The sequence below is a fragment of the Schistocerca americana genome, chromosome 10 (assembly GCF_021461395.2).
Source record: "Schistocerca americana isolate TAMUIC-IGC-003095 chromosome 10, iqSchAmer2.1, whole genome shotgun sequence".
Lineage (NCBI taxonomy): Eukaryota > Metazoa > Arthropoda > Insecta > Orthoptera > Acrididae > Schistocerca > Schistocerca americana.
Genome location: NC_060128.1, coordinates 40,534,019 through 40,550,761, shown reverse-complemented (window position 1 = coordinate 40,550,761; position 16,743 = coordinate 40,534,019).

Here is a 16,743-nt window from a genome sequence, read left to right as displayed (position 1 = left end):
TATACTGTAAACCTGAAGTGACGCATCGGAATCTAAAACTGGACTCACAGGAGAATTTCAAATCATAGAAAGTGAGAGTGTCAGTCCTCTTTTACTTAAGTCGGCATTGTGCCTTATGTATTAAATTCGGATGCAATTTCTGTGTTTCATCGTCAATGAGAAGGTCCAAGGGATACAGTAAACCTGAAGTGAAGCATCTGAATCTAAAACTGGACTCACAGGAGAGGATCAAATCATAGAAAGAGAGTGTGACAGTCCTCTTTTACTTAAGTCGGCATTGTGCCTTTTGGATTAAATTCGGATGCAATTTCTGTGTTTCATCGTCAATAAGAAGGTGCAAGGTATACAGTAAACCTGAAGTGAAGCATCGGAATCTAAAACTGGACTCACATGTGAGGTTCAAATCAAAGAAAGTGAGAGTGTCAATCCTCTTTTACTTAAGTCGGCATGGTGGCTTTTGTATTAAATTCGGATGCAATTTCTTAGTTTCATCGTCAATAAGAAGGTCCAAAGAATACAGTACACCGGAAGTGAAGCATCGGAATCTAAAACTGGACTCACAGGATAGGTTCAAATCATAGAAAGTGAGAGTGTCAGTCCTATTTTACATTGGTCGGATTTGTGCCTTTTGTATTAAATTTGGATGCAATTTCTGTGTCTCATCGTCAATAAGAAGGTCCAAGGGATACAGTAAATCTGAAGTGAAGCATTGGAATCTAAAACTGGACTCACAGGAGAGGTTCAAATCATAGAAAGTGAGAGTGTCAGTCCTCATGTACTTAAGTCGGCATTGTGCCTTTTGTGTTAAATTCGGATGCAATATCTGTGTTTCATCGTCAATAAGAAGGTCCAAGGGATACAGTAAACCTGAAGTGAAGCATAGGAATCTACAACTGGACACACAGGAGAGGTTCAAATGACAGTAAGTGAGAGTGTCAGCTCTCTTTTACTTAAGTCGGCATTGTGCCTTTTGTATTAATTCGGATGCAATTTCTGTATTTCATCGTCAATAAGAAGGTGCAAGTTATACGGTAAACCTGAAGTGACGCATCGGAATCTAAAACTGGACTCACAGGAGAAGTTCATATCATAGAAAGTAAGAGCGTCAGTCCTCTTTTACTTAAGTCAGCGTTGTGCCTTTTGTATTACATTCGGATGCAATTAGTGTGTTTCATCGTCAATAAGAAGATCCAAGGGATACAGTAAACCTGAAGTGAAGCATCGGAATCTGAAACTGGACTCACAGGAGAGGTTCAAATCATAGAAAGAGAGAGTGACAGTCCTCTTTTTCTTAAGTCGGCATTGTGCCTTTTGAATTAAATTCCGATGAAATTTCTGTCTTTCTTCGTCAATAAGAAGGACCGAGGGATACAGTAAACCATAAGTGAAGCATCGGAATCTAAAACTGGACTCACAGGAGAGGTCCAAACCATAGAAAGGGAGAGTGTCAGTCCTCTTGTACTTAAGTCGGCATTGTGCCTTTTGTAATAAATTCGGATGCAATATCTTTGTTTCATCGTCAATAAGAAGGTCCAAGGTATACAGTAAACCTGATGTGAAGCATCGTAATCTAAAACTGGACTCACATGTGAGGTTCAAATCATAGAAAGTGAGAGTGTCTATCCTCTTTTACTTAAGTCGGCATTGTGCCTTTTGTATTAAATTCGGATGCAATTTCTTTGTTTCATCGTCAATAAGAAGGTCCAAGGAATATAGTAAACCTGAAGTGAAGCATCGGAATCTAAAACTGGTCTCACAGGAGATGTTCAAATCATAGTTAAATAGTCAGTCCTCTTGTACTTAAGTCGGCATTGTGCCTTTTGAATCTAATTTCGATGCAATTTCTGTGTTTCATCGTCAATAAGAAGGTCCAAGGGATTCAGTAAACCTGAAATGAAGCATCGGAATCTAAAACTGGACTCACAGGAGAGGTTCAAATCATAGAAAGAGAGAGTGTCAGTCCCCCTTTACTTAAGTCGGCATTGTGCATTTTGAATTAAATTCCGACGAAAATTTCTGTCTTTCATCGTCAATAAGAAGGACCAAGGGATACAGTAAACTATAAGTGAGGCATCGGAATCTAAAACTGGACTCACAGGAGAGGTTCAAGTCATGGAAAGTAAGAGTGTCAGTCCTCTGTTACTTAAGTCGGCATTGTGCCTTCTGAATTTAATACCGATGCAATTTCTGTGTTTCATCGTCAATAAGAAGGTGCAAGGTATACAATAAACCTGAAGTGAAGCATCGGAATCTAAGACTGGACTCACAGGAGAGGTTCAAATCACAGAAAGTGAGAGTGTCAGTCCTCTTTTACTTAAGTCGGCATTGTGCCTTTTGTATTAAATTCGGATGCAATTTCAATATTTCATCGTCAATAAGAAGGTCCAAGGGATATAGTAAACCTGAAGTGAAGCATCGGAATCTAAAACTGGACTCACAGGAAAAGTTCAAATCATAGAAAGAGAGAGTGACAGTCCTCTTTTACTTAAGTCAGCATTGTGCCTTTTGAATTAAATTCCGATGAAATTTCTGTCTTTCATCGTCAATAAGAAGGACCAAGGGATACAGTAAACCATAAGTGAAGCATCGGAATCAAAAACTGGAGTCACAGGAGATTTCCAAATCATAGAAAGGGAGAGTGTCAGTCCTCTTGTACTTAAGTTGGCATTGTGCCTTTTGGATTAAATTCGGATGCAATTTCTGTGTTTCATCGTCGATAAGAAGGTGCAAGGTATACAGTAAACCTGAAGTGAAGCATCGGAATCTATAACTGGACTCACATGTGAAGTTCAAATCATAGCAAGTGAGAGTGTCAATCCTCTTTTACTTAAGTCGGCATTGTGCCTTTTGAATTAAATTCGGATGCAATTTCTTAGTTTCATCGTCAATAAGAAGGTCCAAGGAATACAGTACACCTGAAGTGAAGCATCGGAATCTAAAACTGGCCTCACAGGAGATGTTCAAATCATAGTTAAATTGTCAGTCCTCTTGTACTTAAGTCGGCATTGTGCCTTTTGTATTAAATTCTGATGCAATTTCTGTGTTTCATCGTCAATAGGAAGGTACAAGGTATACAGTAAACCAGAAGTGAAGCATCGGAATCTAAAACTGGACTCACAGGAGAGGTTCAAATTGTAGAGAGTTAGAGTGTCAGTCCTCTTGTACTTAAGTCGGCATTGTGACTTTTGAATCTAATTCCGATGCAATTACTGTGTTTCATCGTCAATAAGAAGGTCCAAGGGATTCATTAAACCTGAAATGAAGCATCGGAATCTAAAACTGGACTCACAGGAGAGGTTCAAATCATAGAAAGAGAGAGTGTCAGTCCTCTTGTAGTTATGTCGGCATTGTGCCTTTTGAATCTAATTCCGATGCAATTTCTGTGTTTCATCGTCTATAAGATGGTCCAAGGGATTCAGTAAACCTGAAATGAAGCATCGGAATCTAAAACTGGACTCACAGGAGAGGTTCAAATTATAGAAAGAGAGAGTGTCAGTCCTCTTTTACTTAAGTCGGCATTGTGCCTTTTGTATTAAATTCGGATGCAATTTCTGTATTCCATCGTCAATAAGAAGGTCAAAGGGATAGAATATACCTGAAGTGAAGCATCGGAATCTAAAACTGGACTCACAGGAGAGGTTCAATTCATAGAAATTTAGAGAGTCAGTCCTCTTGTAGTTATGTCGGCATTGTGCCTTTTGAATCTAATTCCGATGCAATATCTGTGTTTCATCGTCAATAAGAAGGTCCAAGGGATTCAGTAAACCTGAAATGAAGCATCGGAATCTAAAACTGGACTCACAGGAGAGGTTCAAATCATAGAAAGAGAGAGTGTCAGTCTTCTTTTACTTAAGTCGGCATTGTGCCTTTTGTATTAAATTCGGATGCAATTTCTGTATTCCATCGTCAATAAGAAGGTCAAAGGGATACAGTAAACCAGAAGTGAAGCATCGGAATCTAAAACTGGACTCATAGGAGAGGTTTAAATCCAAGAAAGTGAGAGTGTCAGCTCTCTTTTACTTAAGTCGGCATTGTGCCTTTCGTATTAAATTCGGATGCATTTCCTGTGTTTCATCGTCAATAAGAAGTTCCAAGGGATACAGTAAACCTGAAGTGAAGCATCGGAATCTAAAACTGGACTCACAGGAGAGGTTCAAATCATAGAGAGTGAGATTGTCAGTCGTCATGTACTTAAGTCGGCATTGTGCCTTTTGTATTAAATTGGGATGCAATATCTGGGTTTCATCGTCAATAAGAAGGTCCAAGGGATTCAGTAAACTTGAAATGAAGTATTGCAATCTAAAACTGGGCTCACAGGAGAGGTTCAAATCATAGAAAGTTAGAGTGTCTGCCCTCTTGTACTTCAGTCGGCATCGTGCCTTTTGTATTAAATTCGGATGCAAACTCTGTGTTTCATCGTCAATAAGAAGGTCTAAGGAAAACAGTAAACCTGAAGTGAAGCATCGGAATCTAAAACTGGACTCACAGGAGAGGTTCAAATCATAGAAAGTGAGAGTGTCTGTCCTCTTTTACTTAAGTCGGGATTGTGCCCTTTGTATTAAATTCCGATGCAATTTCTGTGTTTCATCGTCAATAAGAAGGTGCTAGGTATACAGTAAACCAGAAGTGAAGCATCGGAATCTAAAACTGGACTCACATGAGAGGTTCAAATCATAGAAAGTGAGAGTGTCAATCCTCTTGTAGTTATGTTGGCATTGTGCCTTTTGTATTAAATTCCGATGCAATTTCTATGTTTCATCGTCAATAAGAAGGTGCAAGGTATACGGTAAACCTGAAGTGACGCATCGGAATCTAAAACTAGACTCTCAGGAGAATTTCAAATCATAGAAAGTGAGAGTGTCAGTCCTCTTTTACTTAAGTCGGCATTGTGCCTTATGTATTAAATTCGGATGCAATTTCTGTGTTTCATCGTCAATGAGAAGGTTCAAGGGATATAGTAAACCTGAAGTGAAGCATCGGAATCTAAAACTGGACTCACAGGAGAGGTTCAAATCATAGAAAGAGAGAGTGACAGTCCTCTTTTACTTAAGTCGGTATTGTGCCTTTTGAATTAAATTCCGATGAAATTTCTGTCTTTCATCGTCAATAAGAAGGACCAAGGGATACAGTAAACCATAAGTGAAGCATCGGAATCTAAAACTGGACTCACAGGAGATTTCCAAAGCATAGAAAGGGAGAGTGTCAGTCCTCTTGTATTTAAGTCGGCATTGTGCCTTTTGGATTAAATTCGGCTGCAATTTCTGTGTTTCATCGTCAATAAGAAGGTGCAAGGTATACAGTAAACCTGAAGTGAAGCATCGGAATCTAAAACTGGACTCACATGTGAAGTTCAAATCACAGAAAGTGAGAGTGTCAATCCCCTTTTACTTAAGTCGGCATTGTGCCTTTTGTATTAAATTCGGATGCAACTTCTTAGTTTCATCGTCAATAAGAAGGTCCAAGGAATACAGTACACCTGAAGTGAAGCATCGGAATCTAAAACTGGACTCACAGGAGATGTTCAAATCATAGTTAAATTGTCAGTCCTCTTGTACTTAAGTCGGCATTGTGCCTTTTGGATTAAATTCTGATGCAATTTCTGTGTTTCATCGTCAATAGGAAGGTGCAAGGTATACAGTAAACCAGAAGTGAAGCATCGGAATCTAAAACTGGACCACAGGAGAGGTTCAAATTTTAGAGAGTTAGAGTGTCAGTCCTCTTGTACTTAAGTCGGCATTGTGCCTTTTGAATCTAATTCCGATGCAATTTCTGTGTTTCATCGTCAATAAGAAGGTCCAAGGGATTCATTAAACCTGAAATGAAGCATCGGAATCTAAAACTGGACTCGCAGGAGAGGTTCAAATCATAGAAAGAGAGAGTGTCAGTCCTCTTGTAGTTATGTCGGCATTGTGCTTTTTGAATCTAATTCCGATGCAATTTCTGTGTTTCATCGTCAATAAGAAGGTCCAAGGGATTCAGTAAACCTGAAATGAAGCATCGGAATCTAAAACTGGACTCACAGGAGAGGTTCAGATCATAGAAAGAGAGAGTGTCAGTCCTCTTTTACTTAAGTCGGCATTGTGCCTTTTGTATTAAATTCGGATGCAATTTCTGTATTCCATCGTCAATAAGAAGGTCAAAGGGATACAGTAAACCTGAATTGAAGCATCGGAATCTAAAACTGGACTCAAAGGAGAGGTTCAAATCATAGAAATTTAGAGCGTCAGTCCTCTTGTAGTTATGTCGGCATTGTGCCTTTTGAATCTAATTCCGATGCAATTTCTGTGTTTCATCGTCAATAAGAAGGTCCAAGGGATTCAGTAAACCTGAAATGAAGCATCGGAATCTAAAACTGGACTCACAGGAGAGGTGCAAATCATAGAAAGAGAGAGTGTCAGTCCTCTTTTACTTAAGTCGGCATTGTGCCTTTTGTATTAAATTCGGATGCAATTTCTGTATTCCATCGTCAATAAGAAGGTCAAAGGGATACAGTAAACCTGAAGTGAAGAATCGGAATCTAAAACTGGACTCACAGGAGAGGTTTGATCCTAGAAAGTGAGAGTGTTATTCCTCTTGTACTTAAGTCGGCATTGTGCCTTTTGTATTAAATTCGGATGCAATTTCTGTGTTTCATCGTCAATAAGAAGGTCCAAGGGATAGAGTAAACCTGAAGTGAAGCATCGGAATCTAAAACTGGACTCACAGGAGAGGCTCAAATCATAGAGAGTGAGATTGTCAGTCCTCATGTACTTAAGTCGGCATTGTGCCTTTTTTTTAAATTCGGATGCAATTTCTGGGTTTCATCGTCAATAAGAAGGTCCAAGGGATACAGTAAACTTGAAATGAAGTATTGGAATCTAAAACTGGGCTCACAGGAGAGGTTCAAATCATAGAAAGTTAGAGTGTCTGCCCTCTTTTACTGCAGTCGGCATCGTGCCTTTTGTATTAAATTCGGATGCAAACTCTGTGTTTCATCGTCAATAAGAAGGTCCAAGGGAAACAGTAAACCTGAAGTGAAGCAACGGAATCTAAAACTGGACTCACAGGAGAGGTTCAAATCATAGAAAGTGAGAGTGTCTGTCCTCTTTTACTTAAGTCGGCATTGTGCCTTTTGTATTAAATTCGGATGCAATTTCTGTATTCCATCGTCAATAAGAAGGTCAAAGGGATACAGTAAACCTGAAGTGTAGCATCGGAATCTAAAACTGGACTCACAGGAGAGGTTCAATTCATAGAAATTTAGAGAGTCAGTCCTCTTGTAGTTATGTCGGCATTGTGCCTTTTGAATCGAATTCCGATGCAATTTCTGTGTTTCATCGTCAATAAGAAGGTCCAAGGGATTCAGTAAACCTGAAATGAAGCATCGGAATCTAAAACTGGACTCACAGGAGAGGTTCAAATCATAGAAAGAGAGAGTGTCAGTCCTCTTTTACTTAAGTCGGCATTGTGCCTTTTGTATTAAATTCGGATGCAATTTCTGTATTCCATCGTCAATAAGAAGGTCAAGAGGATACAGTAAACCTGAAGTGAAGCATCGGAATCTAAAACTGGACTCATAGGAGAGGTTTAAATCCTAGAAAGTGAGAGTGTCAGCTCTCTTTTACTTAAGTCGGCATTGTGCCTTTTGTATTAAATTCGGATGCATTTTCTGTGTTTCATGGTCAATAAGAAGGTCCAAGGGATACAGTAAACCTGAAGTGAAGCATCGGAATCTAAAACTGGACTCACAGGAGAGGTTCAAATCATAGAGAGTGAGATTGTCAGTCGTCATGTACTTAAGTCGGCATTGTGCCTTTTGTATTAAATTGGGATGCAATATCTGGGTTTCATCGTCAATAAGAAGGTCCAAGGGATTCAGTAAACTTGAAATGAAGTATTGCAATCTAAAACTGGGCTCACAGGAGAGGTTCAAATCATAGAAAGTTAGAGTGTCTGCCCTCTTGTACTTCAGTCGGCATCGTGCCTTTTGTATTAAATTCGGATGCAAACTCTGCGTTTCATCGTCAATAAGAAGGTCCAAGGGAAACAGTAAACCTGAAGTGAAGCATCGGAATCTAAAACTGGACTCACAGGAGAGGTTCAAATCATAGAAAGTGAGAGTGTCTGTCCTCTTTTACTTAAGTCGGGATTGTGCCCTTTGTATTAAATTCCGATGCAATTTCTGTGTTTCATCGTCAATAAGAAGGTGCTAGGTATACAGTAAACCAGAAGTGAAGCATCGGATTCTAAAACTGGACTCACATGAGAGGTTCAAATCATAGAAAGTGAGAGTGTCAGTCCTCTTGTAGCTAAGCCGGCATTGTGCCTTTTGTATTAAATTCGGATGCAACTTCTTAGTTTCATCGTCAATAAGAAGGTCCAAGGAATACAGTACACCTGAAGTGAAGCATCGGAATCTAAAACTGGACTCACAGGAGATGTTCAAATCATAGTTAAATTGTCAGTCCTCTTGTACTTAAGTCGGCATTGTGCCTTTTGGATTAAATTCTGATGCAATTTCTGTGTTTCATCGTCAATAGGAAGGTGCAAGGTATACAGTAAACCAGAAGTGAAGCATCGGAATCTAAAACTGGACCACAGGAGAGGTTCAAATTGTAGGGAGTTAGAGTGTCAGTCCTCTTGTACTTAAGTCGGCATTGTGCCTTTTGAATCTAATTCCGATGCAATTTCTGTGTTTCATCGTCAATAAGAAGGTCCAAGGGATTCATTAAACCTGAAATGAAGCATCGGAATCTAAAACTGGACTCGCAGGAGAGGTTCAAATCATAGAAAGAGAGAGTGTCAGTCCTCTTGTAGTTATGTCGGCATTGTGCTTTTTGAATCTAATTCCGATGCAATTTCTGTGTTTCATCGTCAATAAGAAGGTCCAAGGGATTCAGTAAACCTGAAATGAAGCATCGGAATCTAAAACTGGACTCACAGGAGAGGTTCAGATCATAGAAAGAGAGAGTGTCAGTCCTCTTTTACTTAAGTCGGCATTGTGCCTTTTGTATTAAATTCGGATGCAATTTCTGTATTCCATCGTCAATAAGAAGGTCAAAGGGATACAGTAAACCTGAATTGAAGCATCGGAATCTAAAACTGGACTCAAAGGAGAGGTTCAAATCATAGAAATTTAGAGCGTCAGTCCTCTTGTAGTTATGTCGGCATTGTGCCTTTTGAATCTAATTCCGATGCAATTTCTGTGTTTCATCGTCAATAAGAAGGTCCAAGGGATTCAGTAAACCTGAAATGAAGCATCGGAATCTAAAACTGGACTCACAGGAGAGGTGCAAATCATAGAAAGAGAGAGTGTCAGTCCTCTTTTACTTAAGTCGGCATTGTGCCTTTTGTATTAAATTCGGATGCAATTTCTGTATTCCATCGTCAATAAGAAGGTCAAAGGGATACAGTAAACCTGAAGTGAAGAATCGGAATCTAAAACTGGACTCACAGGAGAGGTTTGATCCTAGAAAGTGAGAGTGTTATTCCTCTTGTACTTAAGTCGGCATTGTGCCTTTTGTATTAAATTCGGATGCAATTTCTGTGTTTCATCGTCAATAAGAAGGTCCAAGGGATAGAGTAAACCTGAAGTGAAGCATCGGAATCTAAAACTGGACTCACAGGAGAGGCTCAAATCATAGAGAGTGAGATTGTCAGTCCTCATGTACTTAAGTCGGCATTGTGCCTTTTTTTTAAATTCGGATGCAATTTCTGGGTTTCATCGTCAATAAGAAAGTCCAAGGGATACAGTAAACTTGAAATGAAGTATTGGAATCTAAAACTGGGCTCACAGGAGAGGTTCAAATCATAGAAAGTTAGAGTGTCTGCCCTCTTTTACTGCAGTCGGCATCGTGCCTTTTGTATTAAATTCGGATGCAAACTCTGTGTTTCATCGTCAATAAGAAGGTCCAAGGGAAACAGTAAACCTGAAGTGAAGCAACGGAATCTAAAACTGGACTCACAGGAGAGGTTCAAATCATAGAAAGTGAGAGTGTCTGTCCTCTTTTACTTAAGTCGGCATTGTGCCTTTTGTATTAAATTCGGATGCAATTTCTGTATTCCATCGTCAATAAGAAGGTCAAAGGGATACAGTAAACCTGAAGTGTAGCATCGGAATCTAAAACTGGACTCACAGGAGAGGTTCAATTCATAGAAATGTAGAGAGTCAGTCCTCTTGTAGTTATGTCGGCATTGTGCCTTTTGAATCGAATTCCGATGCAATTTCTGTGTTTCATCGTCAATAAGAAGGTCCAAGGGATTCAGTAAACCTGAAATGAAGCATCGGAATCTAAAACTGGACTCACAGGAGAGGTTCAAATCATAGAAAGAGAGAGTGTCAGTCCTCTTTTACTTAAGTCGGCATTGTGCCTTTTGTATTAAATTCGGATGCAATTTCTGTATTCCATCGTCAATAAGAAGGTCAAGAGGATACAGTAAACCTGAAGTGAAGCATCGGAATCTAAAACTGGACTCATAGGAGAGGTTTAAATCCTAGAAAGTGAGAGTGTCAGCTCTCTTTTACTTAAGTCGGCATTGTGCCTTTTGTATTAAATTCGGATGCATTTTCTGTGTTTCATGGTCAATAAGAAGGTCCAAGGGATACAGTAAACCTGAAGTGAAGCATCGGAATCTAAAACTGGACTCACAGGAGAGGTTCAAATCATAGAGAGTGAGATTGTCAGTCGTCATGTACTTAAGTCGGCATTGTGCCTTTTGTATTAAATTGGGATGCAATATCTGGGTTTCATCGTCAATAAGAAGGTCCAAGGGATTCAGTAAACTTGAAATGAAGTATTGCAATCTAAAACTGGGCTCACAGGAGAGGTTCAAATCATAGAAAGTTAGAGTGTCTGCCCTCTTGTACTTCAGTCGGCATCGTGCCTTTTGTATTAAATTCGGATGCAAACTCTGCGTTTCATCGTCAATAAGAAGGTCCAAGGGAAACAGTAAACCTGAAGTGAAGCATCGGAATCTAAAACTGGACTCACAGGAGAGGTTCAAATCATAGAAAGTGAGAGTGTCTGTCCTCTTTTACTTAAGTCGGGATTGTGCCCTTTGTATTAAATTCCGATGCAATTTCTGTGTTTCATCGTCAATAAGAAGGTGCTAGGTATACAGTAAACCAGAATTGAAGCATCGGATTCTAAAACTGGACTCACATGAGAGGTTCAAATCATAGAAAGTGAGAGTGTCAGTCCTCTTGTAGCTAAGCCGGCATTGTGCCTTTTGTATTAAATTCGGTGCAATTTCCGTGTTTCATCGTCAATTAAAAGGTCCGAGGGATACAGTAAACCTGAAGTGAAGCATCGGAATCTAAAACTGGACTCACAGGAGAGGTTCAAATCATAGAAAATTAGAGTGTCAGTCCTCTTGTAGTTATGTCGGCATTGTGCCTTTTGTATTAAATTCCGATGCAATTTCTGTGTTTCATCGTCAATAAGAAGGTGCAAGGTATACGGTAAACCTGAAGTGACGCATCGGAATCTAAAACTGGACTCTCAGGAGAATTTCAAATCATAGAAAGTGAGAGTGTCAGTCCTCTTTTACTTAAGTCGGAATTGTGCCTTATGTATTAAATTCGGTTGCAATTTCTGTGTTTCACCGTCAATGAGAAGGTCCAAGGGATATAGTAAACCTGAAGTGAAGAATCGGAATCTAAAACTGGACTCAGAGGGGAGGTTCAAATCATAGAAAGAGAGAGTGACAGTCCTCTTTTACTTAAGTCGGTATTGTGCCTTTTAATTAAATTCCGATGAAATTTCTGTCTTTCATCGTCAATAAGAAGGACCAAAGGATACAGTAAACCATAAGTGAAGCATCGGAATCTAAAACTGGACTCACAGGAGATTTCCAAATCATAGAAAGGGAGAGTGGCAGTCATCTTGTATTTAAGTCGGCATTGTGCCTTTTGGATTAAATTCGGATGCAATTTCTGTGTTTCATCGTCAATAAGAAGGTGCAAGGTATACAGTAAACATGAAGTGAAGCATCGGAATCTAAAACTGGACTCACATGTGAAGTTCAAATCATAGAAAGTGAGAGTGTCAATCCTCTTTTACTTAAGTCGGCATTGTGCCATTTGTATTAAATTCGGATGCAATTTGTTAGTTTCATCGTCAATAAGAAGGTCCAAGGAATACAGTACACCTGAAGTGAAGCATCGGAATCTAAAACTGGACTCACAGGAGATGTTCAAATCATAGTTAAATTGTCAGTCCTCTTGTACTTAAGTCGGCATTGTGCCTTTTGGATTAAATTCTGATGCAATTTCTGTGTTTCATCGTCAATAGGAAGGTGCAAGGTATACAGTAAACCAGAAGTGAAGCATCGGAATCTAAAACTGGACTCACAGGAGAGGTTCAAATTGTAGAGAGTTAGAGTGTCAGTCCTCTTGTACTTAAGTCGGCATTGTGCCTTTTGAATCTAATTCCGATGCAATTTCTGTGTTTCATCGTCAATAAGAAGGTCCAAGGGATTCATTAAACCTGAAATGAAGCATCGGAATCTAAAACTGGACTCGCAGGAGAGGTTCAAATCATAGAAAGAGAGAGTGTCAGTCCTCTTTAGTTATGTCGGCATTGTGCTTTTTGAATCTAATTCCGATGCAATTTCTGTGTCTCATCGTCAATAAGAAGGTCCAAGGGATTCAGTAAACCTGAAATGAAGCATCGGAATCTAAAACTGGACTCACAGGAGAGGTTCAAATCATAGAAAGAGAGAGTGTCAGTCCTCTTTTACTTAAGTCGGCATTGTGCCTTTTGTATTAAATTCGGATGCAATTTCTGTATTCCATCGTCAATAAGAAGGTCAAAGGGATACAGTAAACCTGAATTGAAGCATCGGAATCTAAAACTGGACTCAAAGGAGAGGTTCAAATCATAGAAATTTAGAGCGTCAGTCCTCTTGTAGTTATGTCGGCATTGTGTATTTTGAATCTAATTCCGATGCAATTTCTGTGTTTCATCGTCAATAAGAAGGTCCAAAGGATTCAGTAAACCTGAAATGAAGCATCGGAATCTAAAACTGGACTCACAGGAGAGGTTCAAATCATAGAAAGAGTGTGTCAGTCCTCTTTTACTTAAGTCGGCATTGTGCCTTTTGTATTAAATTCGGATGCAATTTCTGTATTCCATCGTCAATAAGAAGGTCAAAGGGATACAGTAAACTTGAAGTGAAGCATCGGAATCTAAAACTGGACTCACAGGAGAGGTTTAAATCCTAGAAAGTGAGAGTGTTAATCCTCTTGTACTTAAGTCGGCATTGTGCCGTTTGTATTAAATTCGGATGCAATTTCTGTGTTTCATCGTAAATAAGAAGGTCCAAGGGATACAGTAAACCTGAAGTGAAGCATCGGAATCTAAAACTGGACTCACAGGAGAGGCTCAAATCATAGAGAGTGAGATTGTCAGTCCTCATGTACTTAAGTCGGCATTGTGCCTTTTTTATTAAATTCGGATGCAATTTCTGGGTTTCATCGCCAATAAGAAGGTCCAAGGGATACGGTAAACTTGAAATGAAGTATTGGAATCTAAAATTGGGCTCACAGGAGAGGTTCAAATCATAGAAAGTTAGAGTGTCTGCCCTCTTTTACTTCAGTCGGCATCGTGCCTTTTGTATTAAATTCGGATGCAAACTCTGTGTTTCATCGTCAATAAGAAGGTTCAAGGGAAACAGTAAACCTGAAGTGAAGCATCGGAATCTAAAACTGGACTCACAGGAGAGGTTCAAATCATAGAAAGTGAGAGTGTCTGTCCTCTTTTACTTAAGTCGGCATTGTGCCTTTTGTATTAAATTTGGATGCAATTTCTGTATTCCATCGACAATAAGACGGTCAAAGGGATACAGTAAACCTGAAGTGTAGCATCGGAATCTAAAACTGGACTCACAGGAGAGGTTCAATTCATAGAAATTTAGAGAGTCAGTCCTCTTGTAGTTATGTCGGCATTGTGCCTTTTGAATCTAATTCCGATGCAATTTCTGTGTTTCATCGTCAATAAGAAGGTCCAAGGGATTCAGTAATCCTGAAATGAAGCATCGGAATCTAAAACTGGACTCACAGGAGAGGTTCAAATCATAGATAGAGAGAGTGTCAGTCCTCTTTTACTTAAGTCGGCATTGTGCCTTTTGTATTAAATTCGGATGCAATTTCTGTATTCCATCGTCAATAAGAAGGTCCAAGGGAAACAGTAAACCTGAAGTGAAGCATCGGAATCTAAAACTGGTCTCACAGGAGAGGTTCAAATCATACAAAGTGAGAGTGTCTGTCCTCTTTTACTTAACTCGGCATTGTGCCTTTTGTATTAAATTCCGATGCAATCTGTAATTTCTGTGTTTCATCGTCAATAAGAAGGTGCTAGGTATACAGTAAACCAGAAGTGAAGCATCGGAATCTAAAACTAGACTCACATGAGAGGTTCAAATCATAGAAAGTGAGAGTGAAAGTCCTCTTGTACTTATGTCGGCATTGTGCCTTTTGTATTAAATTCCGATGCAATTTCTGTGTTTCATCGTCAATAAGAAGGTCCAAGGGATACAGTAAATCTGAGGTGAAGCATCGGAATCTAAAACTGGACTCACAGGAGAGGTTCAAATCATAGAAAGTGAGAGTGTCAGTCCTCTTGTAGCTAAGTCGGCATTGTGCCTTTTGTATTAAATTCGGTGCAATTTCCGTGTTTCATCGTCAATTAAAAGGTCCGAGGGATACAGTAAACCTGAAGTGAAGCATCGGAATCTAAAACTGGACTCTCAGGAGAATTTCAAATCATAGAAAGTGAGAGTGTCAGTCCTCTTTTACTTAAGTCGGCATTGTGCCTTATGTATTAAATTCGGATGCAACTTCTGTGTTTCATCGTCAATGAGAAGGTCCAAGGGATATAGTAAACCTGAAGTGACGCATCGGAATCTAAAACTGGACTCACAGGAGATGTTCAAATCATAGTTAAATTGTCAGTCCTCTTGTACTTAAGTCGGCATTGTGCCTTTGGATTAAATTCTGATGCAATTTCTGTGTTTCATCGTCAATAGGAAGGTGCAAGGTATACAGTAAACCAGAAGTGAAGCATCGGAATCTAAAACTGGACTCACAGGAGAGGTTCAAATTGTAGAGAGTTAGAGTGTCAGTCCTCTTGTACTTAAGTCGGCATTGTGCCTTTTGAATCTAATTCCGATGCAATTTCTTTGTTTCATCGTCAATAAGAAGGTCCAAGGGATTCATTAAACCTGAAATGAAGCATCGGAATCTAAAACTGGACTCGCAGGAGAGGTTCAAATCATAGAAAGAGAGAGTGTCAGTCCTCTTGTAGTTATGTCGGCATTGTGCCTTTTGAATCTAATTCCGATGCAATTTCTGTGTTTCATCGTCAATAAGAAGGTCCAAGGGATTCAGTAAACCTGAAATGAAGCATCGGAATCTAAAACTGGACTCACAGGAGAGGTTCAAATCATTGAAAGAGAGAGTGTCAGTCCTCTTTTACTTAAGTCGGCATTGTGCCTTTTGTATTAAATTCGGATGCAATTTCTGTATTCCATCGTCAATAAGAAGGTCAAAGGGATTCAGTAAACCTGAAATGAAGCATCGGAATCTAAAACTGGACTCACAGGAGAGGTTCAAATCATAGAAATTTAGAGAGTCAGTCCTCTAGTAGTTATGTCGGCATTGTGCCTTTTGAATCTAATTCCGATGCAATTTCTGTGTTTCATCGTCAATAAGAAGGTCCAAGGGATTCAGTAAACCTGAAATGAAGCATCGGAATCTAAAACTGGACTCACAGGAGAGGTTCAAATCATAGAAAGAGAGAGTGTCAGTCCTCTTTTACTTAAGTCGGCATTGTGCCTTTTGTATTAAATTCGGATGCAATTTCTGTATTCCATCGTCAATAAGAAGGTCAAAGGGATACAGTAAACCTGAAGTGAAGCATCGGAATCTAAAACTGGACTCATAGGAGAGGTTTAAATCCTAGAAAGTGAGAGTGTCAGCTCTCTTTTACTTAAGTCGGCATTGTGCCTTTTGTATTAAATTCGGATGCATTTTCTGTGTTTCATCGTCAATAAGAAGGTCCAAGGGATACAGTAAACCTGAAGTGAAGCATCGGAATCTAAAACTGGACTCACAGGAGAGGTTCAAGTCATAGAAAGTGAGATTGTCAGTCGTCATGTACTTAAGTCGGCATTGTGCCTTTTGTATTAAATTGGGATGCAATATCTGGGTTTCATCGTCAATAAGAAGGTCCAAGGGATTCAGTAAACTTGAAATGAAGTATTGCAATCTAAAACTGGGCTCACAGGAGAGGTTCAAATCATAGAAAGATAGAGTGTCTGCCCTCTTGTACTTCAGTCGGCATCGTGCCTTTTGTATTAAATTAGGATGCAAACTCTGTGTTTCATCGTCAATAAGAAGGTCCAAGGGAAACAGTAAACCTGAAGTGAAGCATCGGAATCTAAAACTGGACTCACAGGAGAGGTTCAAATCATAGAAACTGAGAGTGTCTGTCCTCTTTTACTTAAGTCGGGATTGTGCCCTTTGTATTAAATTCCGATGCAATTTCTGTGTTTCATCGTCAATAAGAAGGTGCTAGGTATACAGTAAACCAGAAGTGAAGCATCGGAATCTAAAACTGGACTCACATGAGAGGTTCAAATCATAGAAAGTGAGAGTGTCAGTACTCTTGTAGCTCAGTCGGCATTGTGCCTTTTGTATTAAATTCGGTGCAATTTCCGTGTTTCATCGTCAATTAAAAGGTCCGAGGGATACAGTAAACCTGA